This window comes from Nomia melanderi, chromosome 9 (genome assembly GCF_051020985.1).
Source record: "Nomia melanderi isolate GNS246 chromosome 9, iyNomMela1, whole genome shotgun sequence".
Classification (NCBI taxonomy): Eukaryota; Metazoa; Arthropoda; class Insecta; order Hymenoptera; family Halictidae; genus Nomia; species Nomia melanderi.
Genome location: NC_135007.1, coordinates 7274947 through 7299799, shown reverse-complemented (window position 1 = coordinate 7299799; position 24853 = coordinate 7274947). Strand labels below are relative to the sequence as shown.

The 24853-nt window shown below is 42.8% G+C and overlaps 1 protein-coding gene across 5 annotated transcripts in view; it reads right to left on the bottom strand.

Moving 5' to 3' along the window:
• LOC116427841 (uncharacterized) overlaps positions 1 to 24853 on the bottom strand; it is a 315812-nt gene that overhangs the window by 148594 nt on the left and 142365 nt on the right. The gene's annotated exons all lie outside the window — the stretch shown is intronic.

The window sequence follows — 24853 nt, the reverse complement described above, 5'->3', positions numbered from 1 at the left end:
GCATGCGTGTGTGCATATGTATGTACATATATGTGTGTGTCTGCCTTCTTTTTTCCCCAACGCGCCGACGTCGCGTCTGTGGTTCGATTTATGGGGACGCGCGAATCGTTGACGGGCAACGATGCGATCGGAATCCCTTTAATGGCTGACGGGATACCATGAACGCGGAAAATGCTCGTTTGCGAAACAACTGTGCCGCGGGCGAGCGACGGAGGAATACGTAACAGTGATTCGGTGGCGTAGATAAAAAGGGAACGCTCGCGTAGTGGGTGCCTATTGTCGTTCATTTCTCGATGAATATTTTTCGGATTTGTTTCGGTGATTTTCTTTTTTAATTATGGCGCGTGTTGCGGTAGAATTGTTTTAATCGGTGCGTTGTAATTTTTCATTTGATAGACAATTTTACACTTGCGCAGATTTCACGCTGCATTTATTAAATACACTCATTCGTAGATTCGAGTCGTTTATATCGGAAATATTTCGTGTTATTGAACACTGAAGTCTTATTAGGGAGTTCTATTGATAAGTTTACAAATAATGACAATAAATTACTCTATTATCGGCGAATCATTAAAAATAAAGTGATCTCACGAGCTCGATCGCGAAATGAATTCTGAAAAGAACACTTCCAACTAAACTGTCTTATTATTTAAATACAGTGAATTTTATTACCACCATTTTATTACCACCCTGGTTTGCGATTAATTCTTTAATGGCGAACAAAACATGCGATATAAAGAGAGGTTAACATCCTGTGCGCAAAGAACGCCAAACCGGGGTACATATCTCGTTAGCGTTTAAAAGAATACCCGAAGCTTGAACGATCATACGGTGCAGAACGCGTTGAAGTTTGTACCCGGGCGTTATTTACAATCAGTATTCACCTGGGGGAATAACACGTATTAATTTAGCCCTCATTACGGGCCGCACGAAATTCATAAGGTCACGCTATCGCGAGCGCTGCATCAATGAGCGCAACGTGTTATTTGCACTATCTCGCAGGAAAAGCGTGTACCGTGGAAGGTATAATAATTTTCCTTCGTCGGGCGAACGATATTCGCACGTGCGGCCCGTTTGCACGCAGCCGATGCATGCAGATGCGGCAACCAGCACACGGCCGTGATTCACGGCTCCTGGGCTTTGCACCCTGTGCATGCGCCGCGAGCATTAATGCCATGTTAGCGGTGCACTTTTCCCGGAGTTAATGCACCAGCAAATTCGCATTTAAAGTATTCATTCACCGATGCCGATGTCGATGTCCGTTCGAGCTTGAACGCTGCTTAACGACGTCATCCCTCTGTCGACGTACGAAGGAGTGCAAGAGAGAGAAAAAAAGACACGATATACATCTCTCCGGCGATCATTCGCCGCTGTAACCGGGATTAAAGGTACTTCTGCTCAGCAATCGGTCGAGCATTAATCCGCGCAGTATTGTGCTGACATCGCGGGGAATTAAGAACAAGGTGCGCTTGAAATTAAAACTTGTAGTTTTTGTATAACTCCGAGTTAAGTAAATTTGGCCACCTTGTTCTGTTTTAAAGGTAATCTTGTTTTGAGAGATTGTTTCATTTGTGATTTTCAGGGTGGAAAGAAATGTATGCACTTTGTTGTCGCAGCGTGATTATATACCTTCGGTTTGATGGAGATTGAGGTAAAGGAGCTGCCGTAAAGTTCACTTTGATATTGTGTTTCTTTATTTTCGCACGCTGAGTGATTTACAAAGAAATTATTCGTTTCTTTTCTATTATTCCTTTGGGACTATTCACCTCCGCGACGAGTGAAATATGATAGCGCAATAAAGAGTTTTAAACCTTTTCTACAAAGGCAAAAGGAATTTTACGGCAGCCTCTTGAGGCTTCCAGTTGAATCTCAATTAAATCGAAGGTGTAGAATCACGTTACGGCAACAAAGTGGCATTTCTTTCCACCCTGTACTGCAAGGGTGAAAACTTGTTGAATAATGACTGAAGTAAAAAAATTGGAATTTTTAAAGAATTAATAAAAAGTAAGCAGGATTGCTAAATTCCACAGTGGAGAAATCAGTGTGTTTATAAGAGATTGAAGAATTTTAAGTGCGAAGCATCTCTGGATGAAATGAATATACATAACTCTAATTTACGACTGGAAAGCGCACTTAAATCTGAACTAGGAGCACAAGCGAAGTTTCATTTAACTTGAGTAACCGGTAAGCACACGGAACATGAATGTTTAATTGAATCATACACGAAATTGCAAATTATGGGACGTATATGGAATTAACATCGATTTCGCGGCACACAAAGGCAACGTAATAAGCGTGGCCGACGCATAATACACTCTGTTTCCTAATCGTGTAAAGTTTACTTTGCGACGCACGCTTCCAGCCACGTACGATCCATTCTGCGCGGACGTGCGCTTTATATAATACACCTGCGCAATAATTAACGCGAGTGCATACGGAATGTCACAGATGCTACGTTGAATCTCGATTATCCGAACTAATTGGATGACGCGCAACCCGAATGATCAAACATTTGATTAATCAGTTTCGTAATCAGGACTCCCTGCGCCGATGTTGTTTGTCGCCGCATGAAAATAAGGGATTTTGCCGTCGAATGCAGTTGCAATACTTGAAAACATCAAATTTCAGTAAGACAGAAATGTAATTTTCTAATATACAGTAATTATTCAAACAAATGTAAAAGAATTCTTTTTACTATTATAATAAAGAAAACAATTCTTCTAAATATTTAAATTAGATTTTATATAATTCGAATACAATTACGAATTTTTACATTTCATCAATTCATTTTTAATTGAAATTTTACCTGCTCGATTTCTTGGATACCCTTTACAAATGCGAAGCGTATATGATCCGTTTCACAATGAAGAAAATCGAGAATGTAAAATATTCCAGCGAAGAATAACGGACGAGCATAACGCAATAACGACGGGATGTTGGACACTGGCGCGCAGCGATGCGCGCCGGCCGCAAATCGTCTATTGTGTTCCTCTTGATCGATTATCGCGGAATAAATCCGCGTCGTTAAAAGAGCAAAGTACACAACAATAACGAGGCACGGACGAACGCGAACAGAGAATGCTCGTTAGCCGGTAGATTTCGCCAGGCGATCTTAATTGTTCCTGGCAACGCGAGGAGAGGCAACCGCGAACAGGGCGGCCATTATCGACCAATTCAAATTCGATTTCCTCGTGAATAAAAGCTGACGCGTGTAGGGAAACGATCTTCTACGATGAAACTTCTAATCCTTCTCTAAGCGTCTAGGGATATCGGTCAAATTTTGCTTCGTTATCCAAATAATTTCGTCATATAAAGCTTATTTCATCGAGTCTCATAAAGAAACTATGAATACATGAAATACCACTACAAACGTTTGCTTCTATCAATTTATACATTTACAAATATTCAAAAAGCACGAGCAATCAGTTCCACAAAAATGATTGTACCAACAATAAAAATAGAAACTGGAGAATAAGAAGAATCTTCTCCCTTCACAAACTTAAGAGATAACCAAAAAATAATCACCGAATTTCTCAGAACTCCATTATCGAAAACGTATCGGACCAAACACACGTACGAAGGGAATTAACTCATTTGAACGTGCATTGTTCAGTAATGAGTTCCGCTGGGGCGGCAATTGAATGGAATTCGAATCGGATTGGCCCAATCCGAAGGGAAAAAAGAGCAACGCTGCGTGGTTCGCGGAGAGGACAAGGGAAAGACGGAGGTGGAAGAGGAGGAGAGGCCGGCTCGATCCACGACACATAACAAGATACTGCCAGGAGGAGAACGAGAAGCACACCGAGCAATAATTTATCACGTAAAAGGCATCGCCTTCGGGGTCCCCGATAAATGCTCGCCGATAGGTCACGCCTGTCCCAATAAGAGGTGAAAAAGCAGCATGGCCGCCGCGGCCGCGCACTCCCATGGCGCGGCACCCGCGTAAATACTTACAGTGCACCTCTATGTACGTCTTGGCCGACTCCCAACAAACTAAAAGTGCACAGGGGCAAAGGGAAGTGTCCGCACATGATGCTTGTTTAACACTAACCGTACCGGCACTTTGTATATACCTATTCCTATCGTAACCAGTCAAATGACTGGCTACAAAATAAAGGTACTTTATTTGAATGAAAAATCATTTTTATTTCTATTCATGTACTTGATTTGAAACATTATATTTTCGACATACATTTAATTTATTTATAAATTTATAAATATTAAAAAATATAGAATATTACCATTATATTTTCAATATAATACTCGAAATTTTAAACGAGTTCGATGATAAATTTTTCTTGGTGAAAACAGAAATAAAAGGAAAGACAAAAACGGAAAAAGTGATTAATCGGTCAATGTAGGAATTGATATAAAGATAAATGAACGAGAGAAAAGAAAAAGTTTTAAACCAAATTTTAAAACCGGTCATTTCAGTGGTTCATTGTACAGTTAACAGGTTCGCGGGCATGAATGCTGTAGCATTCATTTTCATTATGATGCAAAATTACACGAATGCTGTAATATTAAAATTTATAAGCAACATTATCATACATTTCGTTCTGTACAGCCTTAATTTTTGAAGTTATTATGCACTTTAACCCTCGAAATACTGCATTCGAAAACAGTCTATTCTTCCGGTTCATTAATTTTTACTATTCATGAACGTGTGAATAATAGAAGTAATTTCGTAATCATTGATATTTTGAAAGTGTTAAATATCCGAAATGATTTTAAAAATAAATAGCTTCTCTTGAAGCACACTATAATAATATGAAGGAATTGAGAAAACTCTACTGTTACAATTTTTATAAGAATTAGGTATTAATCATGTTAAACGCTAGATTGTTTCAATGTTAAATAGTTGCAGGAACCGTTAACATTCAACATGTTAAGGGGCTGGTAAAGAATGAACAATAATAGAAAATGAATGGGAAATCCCGTGACGGAGATTATCTTCGAGAGAAATGAGGTTATGCGAACGATTCCTTTGCACTTTTAGCTTCTCGATAGTCGGCCAAGATGCAAGAAGCGTATTCTACCCGTCCAGAGACACGTGAAACATTGCCACGATCGAAACACCCCGCGCAAAAGCCGGTATTTTCTCTCGTTACGAATTATCCGGCAGATTACGGTTTCACCTCGGGCCCCGCTTTTGTTACGTCGAATTACACGGTTCGCGCGTTATGCGCGGCCTATTATTGGCGCATAACTGCGCGGCCTCAGGGTCAATAGATTTTTACGAGCCGAATTAAAATTTCTTTGAACGCGTCTCGCTGGTAAATCGGCGACCATCGAGGAGCCCGCAAACGCGCAATAATTTATTTGACGACAGGAAATCTGGAAAGCTGAGATTTATCGTAACGGTTAGTCGTTTAAGATGCTTTGAATCTTATGGTTTTAATGGAATTTGGTTCAATATATTACCGTACAAAATAAGTATCATTCGAGAATATACATTCTTTTAAAGAAATAAAATGTTACTATTTTCTAATAATAAATGTATTATTAACGTAAATTTCTTTTTTATATTATTTGTAACAAGTAGTTTTGTAAATGAGTATTTGAATAGATAGGGATATTTTAACGGTGTGCATTATTTAAAAAATGATAGTGTTGGAATTTCATACAAAGTATAATGGAACAAAAGATTGTGGCATTCGACGCGGACAGCTACGAGCCTAGCGCAGCAGCGCGGACCGTGGAGAGAGTCCGTCGTCTTTTCGATCGTCAATTGTCTCCAGCGTGGATCCAAAAAATGTATAAAAGGACGGATCCACGCTGGACGACACCAGAGAGTTGTGTAAACCTGCGAGCACATCATTACGGCCCCATTCCGTGTAAAATTGGGTGGTCCTTCGACAATAAATTTAGACGGCACGAAGTGCAATAATTAGGGTCTAGTTCGTACCCTGACAGATAGTAACACTTTAAAATATATAGACTGTGTCGAATTGACAACCGGTATCGTTGCCAGTGAGGCGCGGGGCGGCACAAACGCGCCTGGTCCAAAATAAATGAAATGCAGAGAGGGAAACTCAAATATTCACCCTCAATTAAGCAGACATAGTTGCTCTATAAACTGGAATCGGCCGCGCACGATAAAACTTTAAATACGAGCGCGCGAACGTGTAATCCGATTCCGAAGGGCTACTTTCGATACGAGTTTGGAAACCTTTCACCGTGGGATTATAGATATATGCTAATGGTACAAATGCTAATCGCGCACTTTGGGCGTAATGCAAATGCGCGGCTGCCTCGAAAAAAGGGGACTTAATTAGACAGATGTAAATCGACTTTTGATAACATTCCGCGGTCACTAATTACATGGACCCGCGTGACAAGTTCGGACGCCGAAAATCGGCTTCATATACCTTGTAGAATTTAATTTGAAGTTAAACGAAACGAGTACACTCGTTTCCAAATAAATGAAATCAAATATTTTATCATTTTATATTGTCCTACTCGCGGGTATGGAAATCGGACGAGATTCCGCGTCGCGTGACCGTTACAAAAAAATATCGAATCGGAAGGACTTAAATTAACAGGTTGATCGCCGGTGTCACGCTGATTCTTAAACTTATCTAAATCCAAACAAAATACTCTTTTATGTACAGTATATCAGAATATTACTCGATAAGAAAATATCAAATCCTTATTAAACTTGAAATGAAGATAGTTCAGTTATTGGGTCGTGCAATATGAAACGATAAATTTTGCTGGAAAAAGGAAACGTTGTTATTTCACTCACAGTATTGTCCCCAAATGCTTTCAGCGGTTTGCGCAGCATCCATGTTTTCAAGAAATGATGCAAGAAATAATTATTATTATTATGCACAATTCTGGAAAACTGGTTCGCAAAAAGTTACTCTGATAGTCGACGATGCACCTGCTTAAGATATTACATGAAAAAGAAAGTAATAACAACAACACGAGTACAAACATCTACCAGTAAGAAAAACCCGACATTTCATATTACACGATCCAATAATTTACAAGCAACAAGTAAACACACTTGCTTCGTCAACGTACATGGAAGTTCTCAAGCGATGAATTTCAAATTGTGCGACAGTGGAAGCATAACTTTCAAAATACTTTCAAATCGTCTATAATAGCTTCGATCGACCGTCAATCAATAGAATTGCGGAGCAAGAGGAAAAATTGAATCCATCTTCAGCTGTTGTCGCAAAAACTTCGACCGCGGAGCAGCTCGAATTCTGAAAACTCATCGTCGTAAAGTTCCGAATCGGCGATCGAACCAAGGCGGACGGCAAGGGAGAGAGGAGTAGGGGGAGGACAGAGAAAAGAGGGCTCCGAATCCCAATTACACCTTTGGTCCCAAAGCGAGCGGGGCAAGAATCACGGAGAGTTTTATCGGCAGAATGCGCCGGATCGCGAAGAAAGGATCGCGAAACCGATAAAAAGGGGAAAAAGAAGGTCGCAGGAGGCGCTGCGACGGCGAATTGCCTTGCCCCACCTGTATAATGACGGTGAGTCTCTCCCCCTCCTCCTGTTCGTTCCCGGGGAGAGGAATGTCGTGCAATTACGGCCGGTGGCCCTCCGCGGCTAGCTTGTACATCGAATGACTTAAGCGGCATTTAGTGGTTTTCGGTGTCACAGCGTTGCTTCACGGGAAAGAAAAAGAGGTAACACGAGATAGTAATCGGCGAACGACGAACAAATTGCTCCTTTCGCGGCCTGTCCGATGGGATTACCCGATCTCCGAATAATCAGCATAGCTACGGAAACCTTTGAGCCGGCCCGGACAATGAAACCTGTAGTTTCGAAGCCGGATAAGTGGCGGTATACTCTGATGGCGGTCTGATTGGATCAGAAAATTCTTTTGTTTGACCCGGTCACCGATACCGAACCGCGCCATTCGTCGCGAATTATTGCGGGCGCCATACTTTCCATTTGAAGGAAATTGAAAGGCGTGGGTGGACATCGGGTGAAGGGTGATCTTGAAGTGAATTTAACTGGTTAGCTGTTTTTGACGAGTATACTTGTTGTGAAGGAATGGCAAGGTTTGGTGTTATGATGAGTATACTTGTCCAAAAGCAGCTAATTTACTTTTGCGACACATTTTAGACACAAAATTTCCAAAGAGGTCATAATAGCTAACTGGTTAAATCGGAACTGAGTGTGGGTAGCTGGAGAAAATAGTTGCGAGGATAATTTAGATTTTATCAGGTTTTCTTTTAAATTTCCCATTTAATTGTGTATAAAAGTAAGAAAGTGTTGGTACATAGTAGCTATCGATATTAATCAATTTTTTCCAACTTATTCAATTATCCTTTCAAACTTTTATATACTTAAGGTTTGATGTTATAGTTTGTTACTAAAAGAGCAAGTCTATCGAGAGGAAATAAAAGCGCTCACCATATTCAAACAGAAACAAGTTTTCAACGTTCTATTATTTGCTAGTGTCTCTATCATCTCTCAGAATTTCCTTCCCGCTTTCTCCTCGCGTAACTTCCCGAAACGTGTTTACCATAAAGCATGAATCCCACATCCTCGACGTCTACGAGCCACGAGGCAGACAACTAGACACAAATCGCAACGAAACGCAGATTAAAACTGAAATAAAGCAGTGTACAAGCCGTCCATTGAAACATGTCTGACGCGAGTAACGCTCGTAGCGAATCAATGGCGGATATCTCAGCGTGTCGCGTGACAATTCAGCGCGTGGCAGCAGAAGGAAATGTCCTTAAATACTCACGTGGGTGTGTAGGTAAACTGTACAGTGTTCATGCCTTAGAAATTATCGCCCAATGTGGTCTAACTTTGCGTTTACATCATTGTTTCGAATACTAGCGAAGTTAGCATCGATCAGCCATCAATAAATGCTATTTAAGACAACTTTCACTGGAGCGCTTACAGCGAAGCTTCTATAATCACAGTGTCTTAGTTGTCCAACCCATACAATAAGTCTAATAAACACCAATTCATTTTTTTACGTCCATTACAAAGCAATCGAACTAAAAAATTTGACGTTCTAATCAATTATATCTTCGCTGCTTCAACTAAAACGTTTCCACAAAACAACAGAATTTCCACTCACATTGATGCTTTTACCAAGTATCGCAGCAGCAATGTAAACGCAGTCCAACATGGGAAACAAGATAGTCGACGCGGGAAAAACGAATCGTGGCGGGCCGTTCGGTCAAGTTCGCATTTCTATCCGGGCAAAATGTGAGCCGGTCGTCCGGGGGCGCACAATGGCCCGATAAATCTTCGGTCGGGCTCAATCACGCCACTAACGATCTTCGACGATTTCCTGGGAGTACGTGAAACTCATTTGAAACCCCGGCCGGCCGAGAGAACGGCGCGAAGCGAGCGGGAGTCGAATCCGGCGCATAAATTACACGGCGTCCGGCGCGCCGCGCGCCCTTCGCGCCGTCATACGTACACGGTTTTACAACGGCGGGCGGGACGTAAAGTCCCGGACGCGAAATAAGTTCCCTCGGGAACGGGTCCGCGTGCCGACGTAATTAATGCCGGCCGCGTCGATAAGTTTCGCTCGCTTCGCTCGGAAAGAAATTGCCGCCCGCGGACGCCGGGTCGAGGGACGGAGACCAGGGGGCTGGGGTTGGGGGCCAGAGGTAGCGCCGCGATACGAAAAACGTGTATTAAAATTCTTCTTCGCCTGCAAAGGGGAGAAAATTATTGGAAGAGGAAACAAGTAAATCCAGAACGGTCGTTCGATGGAACATTCGCTGAAAAGAGAACAACCCCGTTTATCGCTGACACGAACTGCCTTTTCAGCGATATTAATTAGACGAACCGATTCGGTTTTTGTCAATTAATATTTTCTTAAAGGCGCTCGTATAATAAATACATCGTTATTTTAATTCACCCTCCGATCCCTTTTTGCAATCCTTGTCTCCTCTCCATCGATTCTGGCAATTTTTTCGGGACCATTCTCGTTCTTCTGGCGGCTGTTAACGATCTCTCACACGGAAGACATTCTATCAATTGGTCGGAATGATGTTCCCAAATGAAACTTTTACGCGCTCCAGCCCTAATAAAACACTTTGCAACACGAGCTGTACGCGTGAGGTATCGCCCGCAAAACAAGTTCCGCGTCGCGTAAACAGCGAACTTGCGAATGAAACATTCAAAATGTCCATTGAATTTGTAGCTATACATCGCTCAATGCGACTGCGAGCCTTCGTGAACGAAACTATCTCTATACGACCACGATATTTGCTTTCTGACAGCTGCAAACAAGAGAATAAGTTTTCCCCAGCATCGAATTATATTCCCCGTGACCAACCAACGCTCTGCCCAGCAAGAGCGGAAAGTGACCGAAGGAAAAAACGTGGAAAAGAAATAGACGCGGAAAAATTCTCCTCGGAATATCAGCGACTATCGCGCGCATGGGCGAACACGCTGTCTAAGAAAGTCTATCGGGAACTCGGCTCCGGCAGCGTGGAACTGATCAGAATGTAGCTAGATGGGCTAACGCACGAGAGGCTCGTAAAACATTAACGACTCGGCAACTTGTCTCCCACATTCTCGCGGCAACGCCGCGCGCCGGTTGGACTGGCCGGGTTGTATCGGCTTGTCCGTCTCCGTCTCCGCCGCCACGCCGCGCCGGTGCGCGCGCGGCAACACGTGCGTTTCATTGTCAGTGTTAAGGTAACACGGGGAGATCCCGTCCGGTAATACAGTCCTCCAGGGGCGGCGTGCGTGCGTGCCCACGCCGTCGAACCGCAGAAATATTCGGACCGCGATCCTTCGAAGGTTATTTTATGGAAGCGAAACGAGCGTCGCCCACGCGGCCGCGCGAGCGCGAATGTGAGCGCTAGCGCGCGCCCGCAACGTGCTCGCATAGCGTGCGATGTGCCAGATGATACTGACGCCGGTAATACCTACGTCTATCCATCCACGTTCGGCCGCCGGTATATATCTTCCCATTAGTCTCTGCCCACGTCGGCCGAGCTTCTCGCGGCACGTGGGTCGTTGACTTTGACTGACTCGCCTGCTACACGCTTTCCATTCCTATCTTTCATTGTCTTTCCTGCTCGTTTCCCCCCTACTCCCTGTTTCTTCCAATCTTTAGTTCTTTCTTTCGTTCGCTCACTCGCTCGCTCGCTCGCTCGTTCGTTCTTTCGTTTCTTTTTCCTTCTCCATTCTTCGGCCGCCCTTCGTTATTGCCTCGTTCCACCGACCGGACCGACGCTCCGGGACTACGTCCGAGAGACCTTTTTGCTCGCCGCTGATCGAACCGGAGGAGTCTACTCGGTACCAGTTTACTCGGATCTTGGAGAAAGAGGCTGTCCCTTGGTCGAATGGATTTTCTAGCTCGCTGACGGTACGTCGGTTCTGCTATTACGTGTATATGCCAGGGGTTCTTTTTTTGTTTCGGGGATTGTGTCCGGATGCTTGGTTAAGTGGTTGGGTTCTTTTTATCGATACGCGTTTAGAGTCAATTAAATTTATGCTACTTTGTGGTGAACGTTGGGATTATATTGGAATAGCTCGGTAATCTTTATCATTCTTGTATCGAACGTTTGATTGTTTAATGGAATATTCGAAATGAATGTTTGTCAGTGGTGAGACTAATCGTTAGCGCAAGTCGGAAGACAGAGAGTGGTTGATTAATCTTCCTCGGTACTCGGTTCATAAATACTCTTTTCGCGTTTCACGAGAATGTCAAGCTCTTAGCTGTTTCCAGGCACACGCGGTGACAGATTATTCTACACACATGGGATAGCCGCGCAATTGCAAGATTGCTAATGCTCAAATCTGTTGAAACCTTCGAGCCCGAGAAGGAATGCGCCGTCGGTTCTCGGATGTTGCAGTTCTCCGCTACCAACCGAGATGAATAACTGTTGCAACCGTTACGCTGCAACTGTGTGAACTGGTCCCGCTATGTAAAGAATGCCGAATCACTTCCTCCCTTTGAAAATTCTTTGTACGCGCACGGATCGCGGTAATTTCGACGTTACTTTCGACAACGTAAGTATGTGCACACAAACGCAACGTGCAGAACACAGCGCCGAGGCTTGCTCAACCGCAGTAATCGTCTCGTCTGCCATTTTTATTTCGAGTATTGCTAAAGGGGACAATTTCGTTGCGATTATTAAGCCCACATCGTCCACCGAATAACTGCCAATAAAACGCGCGACACGTTGCAACTACGAAGAGTGATTTATACGATGGCGGATAATTGATGTCCACGGGGGGATCAAACGGCCACAATGAATTATTTGCGCGCAAATAATCAGGGGCGTGATTCGAGACGAGGCGGAGGCCGTTGGACAGCGAAATGAAAGTTATCGGAAGAGAATTGCGCCGGGCGATTTTTTACGATGCTCGCAGGCCAATTCGATTCACGGATTAAATCAGGCGGCACATTGTTTCCCGTCTCCGATGCCACCCACTAAAACGGATGTTTCCATCCTGGTTTACAGAAAAATGCCCGCCCACGCGATACTAAAAGACACCGGGGTGCTAATCGACCACGGTCTTGTGACAAGGTGACCGCAAACCGGCCACTTAGCGAGCCATCTCTGCGGCCGAAGCCGTTTCCAAGCAGTTTTACATCATCCTCTAAAAACCGCTCGTCGCGCGTGACACGACGCGAAGGCTATCGCCGTGGCTCCGTAACGAATACGTTTCGGGAAGTTTAATCGCGTTCGCTGGAACGACCATAGCAATGATTGTGAGGGAAATGTATGCACGCTGGTGACAATTTTGATGTAATCTCTAATTATAATTGATCATATTGCTAATTACTCTGGTCCTTGAGCATTTTCGTAATGATATACTTCAGTATTGTTTTATGTAAAGTTAAAGTGTCATTGAAGGGTTCATAAAAATTCTTCTGTATTACTTTATCTAATTATTACACGGAAAGCCATTTTCTTTTCAAGCAAATTAATTATACTATTTAAAGATGACAATTTTTCTGACTTATATGTTGAAGTATAGAGAGAACTAATAATAAGAAGACATCATAATTTCTACGTAAAAATGCTTCTACATAGATCGTTCTGAAAAAGGAGTTTTCAATACTAAAACTAACAAACTCAATTGCTTAGTCATTTTCAAGCGAAATGGACACACGATTTGATATTTTAGTAACCGGTCATGTCTTGCAAGGAATTATACTCAGAATTCCGTTCCGCGAGAAACGGCCCGGTAACGTAACCGGTTATGCGTTTCAGTTTCAATTTCGGTCTTGGCCGCCTGATTTTAATGGCTCTGTTGGGAGCATCGTACCGTTGCGTTGACAAGCCACGTCTACTGAAGCTGTCAACAGCGGCACCGGGACTCGTGTTTCAAAGGTACAGCATGGTTTTTGAAATGTCATCCGGCGTCGGTATTTTATGCGCGCAAAACGCTGCCTTGTCACGAGATTTCAGCGGCGAGCTCAATCTTAATTGACATTTACATACATCGGGTACAAAACGTACACAAGGAAAATAACCTTTCAATCTCAACGTTCATTCTCCCATAAAAAAAAGAGTATCTTTAAAATTCTCAAACCATCGACTACGTTGAAATTCAGTTAATGGACACTTTGAGAAAAAGTTTCGTCCCGAAACTATAGGTTGAAAGCGATTCGCCTGATGAAACGCTGAAAAAAGGAAACTCCGCGCAACAATGTAGCAGTCCCCAGCGAAATTTCGATCAGCTGGGAATAGTGTATAAACGGGATATAATGTCCAAGCGTTAACTATGCGGTCGCGTTTAATAGTGTTATCAAGCTGCGCCGCCGTGTCGGCCGAGCATAATCGACTGTGAACAAAGTACTATGTTTAAGGATAATAAAGTCTCCGAAAATTCGATGCGCTTCTTAATCGGATATCACGTCGAGAACTTATTGGAATATCGAGCGGAGAATGCGCCGGAAACTCAGCCATCCCGGACCGGAGACTACGCAAATTCCACCGTTCACCGGGACAATTATGTAACAACAACGCCGAACGATAAACGAAGCATCAGAAAATTACGGACGGGTCGTGTTATGGTGCTCGGCGGTTATCGTCGGACTTACGAGGTCCGCGGCAGACACTTGTCCGGCCGGCGACGAGCCGAAAACGAACCTCGGAAATTACGAGCCGGCGTACACGCCGCGGCTAATTGAAAATAATTGGGCAGCTCGAGACACGAAGCCCGCACGAAAGATTTGCGCCTCCGATAACTCGTCGCATGAAGAGACCGGGACACGGAATAATCGCTAGCGGACCGTAGATGGTGAGGCAGCGGGACGGTAGATTGTAAACGAAACAGAAATGGCCGACACGATCGGGAATCGACGAAATCGATATATGCGGAATGTTGTAATCTGCATAGAAGAGTGGGTGAAAAATGTCGAATGAAATTTATTTTGGGAAAATTTGAGGCTCCCGGTTTACTGGATAGCTAACGTGTCCGTTGCTTTAAATCTTTACTTATTACGAATTGGGTTTAATTTGCTTGTGTTTATCGGTTCATGTGAAGATGGAATTATTTTTTATATGTTCTATTGGGTAAATTTCTGCTTTTTCAAGGTTGAGTCAGACGCACGATAATGTCGAAGGTAATAAGCTGAATTGTTTTTGTTCTACCGTGTTCTCGTAACGGAGGACAAAGAGAGATGTATAGAGGCGCGAATAACTGGAAGTGAGAAAGGACGATGCAAAACGTGAGCTAGAAATGGAAATTGTAGATGAGTAAATTGATTGTTGCACAACGTTTTTAAACACAAGTTAATATCGCCAGCGTTAGATTCCATGATACATTTAAAAAATTGTATTCACTAGAATCCTATCAAAATTCAATCAAATTCCATATAAAGAACATGTTCCAGAAACTACTAAAAATCTGTAATCTAATCTAACCACTATATAATCTAAATCTAATCAAGAAAAACAACCACTCACTTATATTTCTACCCTCTCATCCCGAACCTTCTCCCAATCTTCAATCTCCGATCCTTCAATCCAAGAAAAAGCGTCTCGTCCAAAAAGCCTCCAGCACCGGCTCACTTTCCCATACACAATCTCTTTCCGCTACCGCAGCCCACGACCCGCGCAAAAATCGAAAAAAACGGACGGAGTAATTAAAGGCCAATCAATTTTCCTGGCCCTTGCCGCGCGCGTATCCTCTTAGGGGATTACCCTCCTTCAGCCCGGCCTCGGAGCAGCTCCTCGAATATTGCTCAGCTCATTATCGTGTCGGGGATCCCGGTCGTGCAACCCGCGTCGTCATAAAGCAAACCGGCGTGCGGGGCGGCCGGACGGATTAAACGCGATAATCGGACCGATAAGAATTTAATTAACGCGTTATATATCTCAGAACGCGATACACGAACGGCCAGGGCTCGCTTGTAACCGCTTAGAAAAGATACCCGCCGAGATTCTGCGGGGCACGCCGTGCGTGTCCCGCGCCTTGTAATATCACGTGCTCTCGCTTTTCAGCCGAGCGTCGTCGCGTCGTGTTCTCTTAGATCTCTTCTCTCTCTCCCCCACCCTCTCTCTCGCTCTCATTCTCTCTTTCTCTTTCTCTTGCCCCCTCTTTTTCCCTCGGTCGCTTATCGCCGTAAAGATATCGCGGCGGGCATTACCATATTATCTTGAGTTCACACCTCGCCTACGGAGAGAGAGACGCCGGTAGCCTGAACCGATACCGATCGGTCCGCAAAAAGCATTTATAATCGCCGGGCAATTAAAGCGGTTCTAAGGGGCCCCCGGTTCGTTTACGGCGTCGCGCCGCGTTACTTTATGTACTCGACCGGTCACTCAATTATGTGCTCCCGGAACACGGCCGGGAACGGCCGACAATGTCATTCGAGGGACGCGTCGCATCGGAACGCTGCGAACATCCCTCGACCGTGTACCTACACAGACCCGCTGCTGATCCAGAACTGGTAGAATTTTTCTTGAATCCTAGCTTTCCCTGTTTTTTTTTTTTTTTTACTCTTTCCTTTAGCTTCGTTCTTTTAGCTGCGCGCTGGAATGCCGTCGCCGCGAAGCGTTTCAGTTTGAAATCGGAAAAAATGCTGGGGCTAATTGGATGACTGGGCCGGGATTAGCGACTGGGCTCTTGGGATTAGATGTTCTACAGATTGGGGACTCGCTTTTGCTGGCTTGTCGACGGGATTGTTGCTTCGTCTTTTTTCGGAGGAATTGATGTTTGTTTGATGGAGATAAATGGTAATGGAAGTATTGTTGGTTGACGATGGGATTAGGTATGGGTTTGGTAATTTTATCGAGGTTTTTGCTGGACTTGTTTTTTGTAAGCTTAAGTTTCGTTAGTAAGTGTTATTTTTATTATATTATTATTTTTCGAAATATGGTAAAGGATGGGAAATATATTTCTGACTGATGCTAGGTTTAAGTTTGTGTGCCAAGTTTATTAAATTATTTATGAAATTGTTCTATTTTCGACCTAATTTTCAAGGATAACCGCTGCTAGTTAGAAGAACATAGAAATCAGAAAATGCATCCTTCGATGATGTTAGTAGTACCAAGTACACTGAAATGAAAGCGAGTAGATCTTAATTCTCATTGGAAATTGAGATATAATTCTATGTTAATTTATTGTACACAAGGTAATCTCGTGTAGAAGTGATTTACAAGATTCACTGATCCATAACCCATGCATCAATCACAACTATTAACCTAGAAGTTTGCAAATCATGTGTAACCAAACACCACGAATACTAAACGTATAATTTATCACTCTAACTAAAGTTTTTCAGGGCAAGAAATGTAAATGTATCGCAGACAGGTCAATAGACGTGTCAAGCTATAATTCATACCAAAGTGGAACGCCTGAAATCATTATTTTCACATTACAGACTTGCGAGTTATTACCTAAAGATAATAAACAAATTCTTAATTCTTTCTTTTCTTTCACAATCACTGATTTAGTCAACTGCAGAAATATCGCAAATAAAAAAGAAACGTTAGAAGTTTCTTAATATCGTTCCATAGATACACTAATATTTTTCAGACATTATATGACTGCCAAACTTGAACTACGAGAAGTTAATCAATAAACCACGTATGTTCATGGAAATCTGCGTGCTCGAAGCGTAATTCACGGACAGCTGCAATTAAATGGAAATTTATTTCTTCTATTACTGATTTCACTACGTTAAAAACGCCATAAATATTATTTTAAACGCTAATAAAGTTTCACATTTTATTATGTTTTGCGCATTCGTGCGTTTCATAGGCGCATAAAATCGGCAACAATCTACCGATCTTTTCCAGATGTTCGTGTAAATATTTCCGTTTGCTCTTTTTCTCGAAATTTCGGCTAAAAATACAATAGAGAAGCGAACGACAATCGCATTGAACCTCCCTTCTCGAAACCGAGACGCGCGCGGTCTTCTATTGCGTCGGGTAATTTAGACGGTCGCCTCGCGCCGCGAAGAATAACATTCGCAAACACGTGCTGCGCAAACGAAAGAATAATATGATTAGCATGCTATCACGTACACACAATGTACACAAGGTAATTCACAGAGCCGTGATGGGTTATAAATCTTAGCACGTGCAGACAGGAAAAATGATGGCAGAAAGCGCCGGTGCACGCTTTAACCAGTGCTTTCCACGGATGCGCCTTTTTAATGCGCCCATGCGTTTTCCCGATGCTAATAAATCTTCCCATTATTTCGCGCGCGAAAGCGTTTAGCTAATGGGAAACTAAACTGTTGTATTGAAATGCAACCGGTTCCAAGTGCATAAATCACCGTGCGCGTAACGTAAACATTGCTTATTAGTGGACTGCGGAACTTTAAGCACTTATTACCGGACCGCGAGCTTTTACACATTTATTGCATATTCCGCTGTCCGGAACACGTTACAACAGACGTTTTATGAATATTTAAACGGGACTTTTTTATTCCATTAGGAATTTGATAGAACAAGCTGAGTAAATAGCTGTCAAATTCCGGTTCTTCGAAATTAATCAATAAAAATCTACGTTTATATAAACATCCGCAGTGCACGCGCCACTGACCTGTACAAATGAAACACGAGGGGATAAAATGTCGAGAAAATATTAGCATGATTTCGTAATTTTACATTTAATCTAAATATCAAGATCGTCTACCGCTAATGAATTTATTTGACACCAACACTCCACTGAATTCTATTTAACGTACTCTTGTTTCCAATTTTATCATCCTACAACCTTTCACGTGTATTCTCGAAACTTTACGCAAACATTTCCACGACAACCATGTAATAATAGTAAAATATACTTTCATATATAACCAAATTTCATTGTTGCCACCCCTGATATACAAATCCTATTGCATCTGCAATCATTCCTACAGCAACCTATCTTTTCCCCAAAACATTTCAAACTCTCGATAGAACAACAAAATTACAAAGAAAAAACATTTCTTTTAAAAAAGAACACCTCGATGGTGATGGGGTTGAAGAACCCCACGGCGGCCTCGCCTTGAACCGCTCAATTATCGTGCACCTTAAAACGGTTCGATCGTATTGGACGCGCAGAAGGGGCGCGGAGCGCATAACAAAGAGTCTACGAACGACATTTCTCGGTAAGGATAATTGAACCGATGCGCTCGGGACGGATCGAACCGTACCGGCAATCGTAACCTGACTGGCCGACCGAGCAACGAACGTACCCGGCAATACGTTCACGAGCTGTAGACACCTATAGCGGAGCGATGAGGTCAGCCAGTGGTGATTCAAAAGGCGCCCATCGACCGTCTCTGCGGTTCTCGGCGAACATAATTCCTCTATGCTGTCTTCCCTGTGACCTCTGCGGTAATAATGAGTCACCCTTCACCACCCCGCAGTCCCCTTCCACCGCATGTGTGGATAGAATCTCGTCGGGATCGACGAAAATAGCATTCGACGAGTTATATTGTGCGACAGGGCGCAGCAGCTCTCTCTTTCCCTCCCTCTCCTCCTTTCGACTTGGTTATTTCCCCTCTTTTTATTCGGTTTCGTTTCGCCCCGTTGTCTTTTTCGTTGCGCAAACGAACACGCACATCGCGTCTGGAATTCTAATTAATTCCGGATCCGCGGGACGATAACTGTTTCTTTTATTGGGAACGTCTGCAGGAACCGTGACTGAGAATAATGTCGTCGTAAGTACGTCGGCTTCGGCGCTAGGTACTCTGTCTCGGCGAATACGCTTGTCTCGACCCTATTCATCTTCTTCGCTGTCCTTGGTATTCGAACAGGCTATTCGGGAAAAACGTTGCTCTTCCTTTAATAAACTTTCCGGTAAGTTTTAGTATGAATCATTTAGGTTGTCGGTGAATTTTTGGAATCGGAGACTGTGATTTGAAACTTGTGAAGAATTGTGAATGAGAAATTTACTGAAATCATTGAAAGGGAATGGAAGGTGTTTTTCTTTTCATGCGGATCAATGAATTGTGAGCAATATTGAGAGCTGTTATATCAAGGAGCGAAACTATTTTGTCTGGCAATATGTACTTGTGTTTGAAGAAGTTAAGCTGTGCGTATATATGGCATTTTTTAGCGAATAATAGACGATTTCGAGATTACGCGGTTCCGACTTTGAATTAAATAATTTATGAGCTCCCATGCTAATTTTCGTTCGTTTACACTGGTGAATATTGCGTGCGCGCAAAGTTTTGTGTAAACATTTTCGGACACGTGTCGAGTATTTGAGATAGCCGTTCAAAGTGAAATGTCATCTAAATTTGAACAGCAGAAATTAATCCTTCGGAAAGTCCTTTGACTTTAAAAGCTTTTGAATTTTTTATACGAAAATACTGGATTGTTGAATTTCGACGCGAAACGAACGAAGAGATTCTATCGACGCAGAGGGACATAGTTTTCCGTCGCAGCGACGAGTTCCGAAATCTATTTGCATCCAGTTACATAGATCCTTGCTCCGGTAAAATAAGAAAACGAAGTTTAACCTACATTCCCGAGAGAGTTTAATTAATTTCACTGTTCGAAGAAGACGGTAATAACACCTCAGTTCAGCGAGCACGATCCACACTGTGTGTGGATCTCGTCATCTGGATCCTCCGGAGCAGCCAGCTTGCAATCAGTAGCTGATTGACGCTTGACATTGAGCCTCGCAGACAGCATCTCATCCATTTTCCACGTCGCTCGTCTTTGCGTCAATTTAATAGCCTCTCCTCGATTCCAGACGCTGAATCGATAAAAGATCCTGACTAATTTCGTAGGTGACGTGACGGAACGGGAGCCACGTACTTCAATTAGCTCGTGTTGCGCTCCTTACGAGAATGGTAATCTATTTTTTGCTGTCGCTGCATTATTCACGACACTCGCGGTATGCTGTTATCAGTCCGTGCCGTTTTCTAGTAATTATATTTCTTCAAATATTCAATTTAACCACTATTATAGTAATTGATACTAATACCGTGGTATTTTCAATCAGAATTTAATCTCCATGACTCTTACAAGTGAAACTTTTTCTCATGCAAAATTTGCTTTAGTGTTATTAAAAATATGTATTACTAATTGTTTAACGACTCAATTAGAACAGCGACAATCTCTAAATAAAATGAATTAGTTTACTGACATTCTTTGTTGTAAACGTAACGGTAATAACATTCATGTATTTTTCAAAGATAAAGCTTGAAAATAATTTTTTTTAATTGTAGGTATCGTTAAAATAAATCTACTTCTCATCTGTCAATTAAAAAAGATCTCCTTTTTATAGTGAAAGCTAATCATAATAAACAAACGTCCATGTACTATTTTTTCGAATGTTTCAATAATTACAATTCCAAAAAAAAACGACCTTGCGCGTCTTTATTTTTGCTACATAACTAGTATAAACAGACAATTGAGTCCACTGACGTCAAAGTTAATGTGTTCCTCAAATAGCCTACGTTTCTTGCAACAATAAGAAATACTGTACACAAGCGCAAAGTATTATATTAGATTACGAAATGCGCATGGTTTAAATGTTACAATCGAGAAACTGAAACACAGGGAAAGCACGCTGCATTTTCGGAGAAAAAAAAAGAAAAATACGCTGCAGCGAACGTTGCAACAGAGGAACACAGCGAGAGACGGATATTTTGCGGAACGTCGGGCGCAATCGCCGTTCCAAACTAACTGCCAATTTTCGCTTGCCGTACAATCTGCCAGAAACTCGTCTGTCGATCACGATTGAGTTTACGATCGAGCGGCACCAGCCCTACGGAAACTTTTATAAGTTCATCCATCGGTAAATGCATGCGGGAGTTACCGATCGATCAGAGGAATCCCAGACGGTATATTCGATGCCCGCGGATGAATAAGCTGACAGATTTAAGGGGAAAGGAGATGGATTAAAGTTTGCCAGAATGGGCGTACAGTTCTGTTGGAATCGATAAAAAGCTGCAATAAAAATTGACGGATTTTGGTAGAGCCATAAAGTAGAAGATACTTTTGGATAATGGCTAAATTGAATGGTCGTTGCTCACGTGGCTAATAGTATGTACATATTTTACCGTTGATTATACATTATAATTACCTGTCACAATATTTTGCAATCACACTATTAGTACCTTGAAATTATATCAGTAATAATTGAAAGTCTATCGTGATGGACCTTTGTTTTAAAATGTTAATACGCAGTTCCTTTAGCTTATTCCAATGACATTGTATTTTAACAAGTTAACTGCGTTTAACAAGCATACACGTTATGTTAAAACTAAACGATACTAATTCTTTCGAGGATGAATTATTTATTTTCTTACATAAACATGTAATTCTTCTTTCTTTCGCTTTTGTTTTTCATTAAAATATACCCTAAGCGCAATCGTCCTGCGTTTCTTGAAACTAAATTCCACAGTTAACGGGTTAATAAGACTCAATACCGACAAAAGAGAAATATAACTTAAAAAATGAAAGATTTGTTACTCTGTTAAAATCAATTCGTAGAAGCTCAATCTAATCCTCTAATCCAACTAGAAATTCCGAACGAAAATGATTCTAACGCCTCATATCTCATACATTTATGCAAATTATGGCCATCATTAACGTAACACACGTCCCCAACAATCCAAACGCCAGCAGTTAATATTTGCAGCGCACACAAGTGATAATAAGTTAATCGCGAAGCTTCTGCAGCTTGTTAACTCCCCGCTATCGTCTGAATCATCGTTGAACAAAGATTCGGCTTTTCCTGCGAAGGAAAACACGGTGTCTCCGCTGTGGGCGTAGTGGTAACCATCGGCGGACACCACGAGGCAAAATAAAGGGGAGAAAAAAAGGGAGAAAAAAGAGAAAACGACAGAATGCGAGAGGGAGATATAGAAGAAAATGTTTTATATGGGAACAGCGCGTGAAGATGACGCGCCGTGTATCCAATGAGGTCTTCCTCCGGTTCCAACGGAGTCGCCCTCTTGTTCGGGTGTGTAACGCGTGTGTCACTGCCACGTGGCAGTTCTGGCTGACCTTGAATAGTCAGCGAAACTTCACCGGCCGATGGAGATGTACGTGGAACACGCTGAAACCCGGTACGTGTATCGGACTAGAAATGCAAATCACCGGCTTCCACGAATTCGTCGATGCTAATATTATGATAATGAGTGACGAACCTCTACAGCTATTCCGCCGAATAAAGATCGATGAATGCCAACACCCGGGGTTACGGATATTGCACGCACGCGCGTGCGGCTTTTTCTATTTCCTTTCTTCGTTAGCGCTCGGGTTTTCATCGCGGCCGTTGATAAATCGCTTCGAACCTGTGACTAATGTTTGAGGAAAAACGTCGGCCGACTGCTTAACAAGTGGTCGGGTTGCGTCATACGTTTTTATTTCTATCTTGCTTTTTATTTCGCTTTAATGTCAATTTATAATTATACGAACAAAAGGACAATATCCATGTGAAGCGTGGAATTCAAATCGCTTGTTCGTTTTACTTGTTTAAGCTAATCGAGAAGAATATTGATGTTTTTATGACCGATTAGGAAGTTTAGACTTTATTTCTGAGTAATGGGGTACCGTTTAGATAGAACTCTAACGGAAAGAATATAAAATAAAATATTTCAGAACATAGTAAATAGATTAAGATTCTGAGTGTTTATTTTATATTACCAACGCGAGAAACTTTGTCGTAGTAACTAGGTTAAGTTAAAATTTCTCGCGTTAGTAATATCAAAATATGCCAACAGCAAGCATTCGAAGAATACAATAGACATCTTAAGCAAGGTAAGCAATAAAACTTCGGAATACATTCCCCTCTAGAAAATTAGAAACTTCCTTAATAAAAATCATGGTCAATTTCGAGACTCGAGTGAACGCGACGCGCGATGATCGCAGAATATCAAAAGGGGATCGCGGACACTCGGAGGCCGGATGTCGCCACGGTCTGGCCGTCGCCCTCGCCCGAAAATGAATTTCGGACGATAAAATTCACGGGCAAAGAAATTCCGGTCTCCTATCCGGGCGATGATAAATTCGCGGCCGGGTCGGCTTCGACGAAGAAGAAAGAAAAGGGTGAGGGTGAGGAGGAGGAGGGGCCCCAGCGAAATCGGGGGAATAAAAATGTGGGAAACGAATCGCCGTCCGGGGAGAATCAGACCGTGAACGAGTACGGACGGGATATACACGAAGAAGCAGGCACATTTGGCCGTCGTGGGTACTGACATTGCCGAGCCAGCGGACCAGCACAACCATCTGATAGACACGACACACCGTGCTCCGTCTGGAGGTTAAACCGTGTGGCGAACCAGGGACGATGCAACCAGCGGGAGAAGGCTCACGGACACGGAACACAGTTGGGTCAAGGATTCCTTGAATTTTCATGAGAATCGGTGCAACGGAGAAATGAAATCCTCTCTGCGGAACGATCCGAACGAGTACACGAACTGATGTACTCTCGTACCCGCGACGGTAAATTTATTGCGATAATTTTTATGCTTCGAGATGTTAGGTACGCGGTATTAGTCCCTCAGTCGGCAATACTGATCGAGTCGCGCGATAAATCTTTCACATTTGATTTAATAAACTTCAAATGATGATTAATTAATAACGTAAGACGATCAGTCATAGAATTTACATAAATTATGTTCCTCAATCGAAGGTTTCTTTTAAGAGTAGGAACAATATTTATTCTTGAATGATGAATGACTTTACCGTTTATATATAATTCTATAAATATCCACTACTGTACTTCCTTCAACAATTATTCAGTGTTTCAAATAAACGCTCTAAAAGCCCCATTTTCATTTTACAACCATCTCTATTCACATTTCCTTAAACAATTACAAAAATCCTACATATAAGAAAGTCCCAACAAACTCTTACTTTAGACCCCATTTCGCCAATAACAGCTCCGCAGACCAAAAAAACCAAACACGATCTGTCAAAACAGGATCCCGCGACAGCGTCCAAAGGGCAAGGGATACAAAGGAAGTAAGGGTAAAGTTAATTTATTCGCAACAAGTGACAGGTCGTCTAGAGTTCGAGTTGCGGCGTGTTGGTCCTAGCCTAGGCCTGCAGAGACGGGCCGCGTGCGCGCGTTCTGGCGGTCGCAAACATAAAATACGGGTCCCCGATGTTGGGAGGACAGTCAAGGGTACCGGGGAGAGAGTGATGCACGGTTCTCGCAGAGGGCCGGCTCTCGTGTTCAGGCCGTGATGTGCTCGCGGCCCGTTTCACCTTGAACGATTCGCGGAGTTTATGGGTTACGAGCCACGCGTCAGCGAGAAGAGGCCCGAGCCCTCTCTCGGACGCGTGGGAGTGAGCCGGCAATCGGTGAGAGATCTCTCAAGGTCCGTTCTCGGAAATCATTTTTTGAAAAGGAGCCTGCTCATGTGGGGGCCCGCTAGCCAGCCAGTCTCGCCGGTGCCCACGTACGTGTACGCATGGGTACGGGCCGGGAGAGTGTCGGCGACGATATATGAATTCCACCGTGGCCACGGAAAGATCAAGAT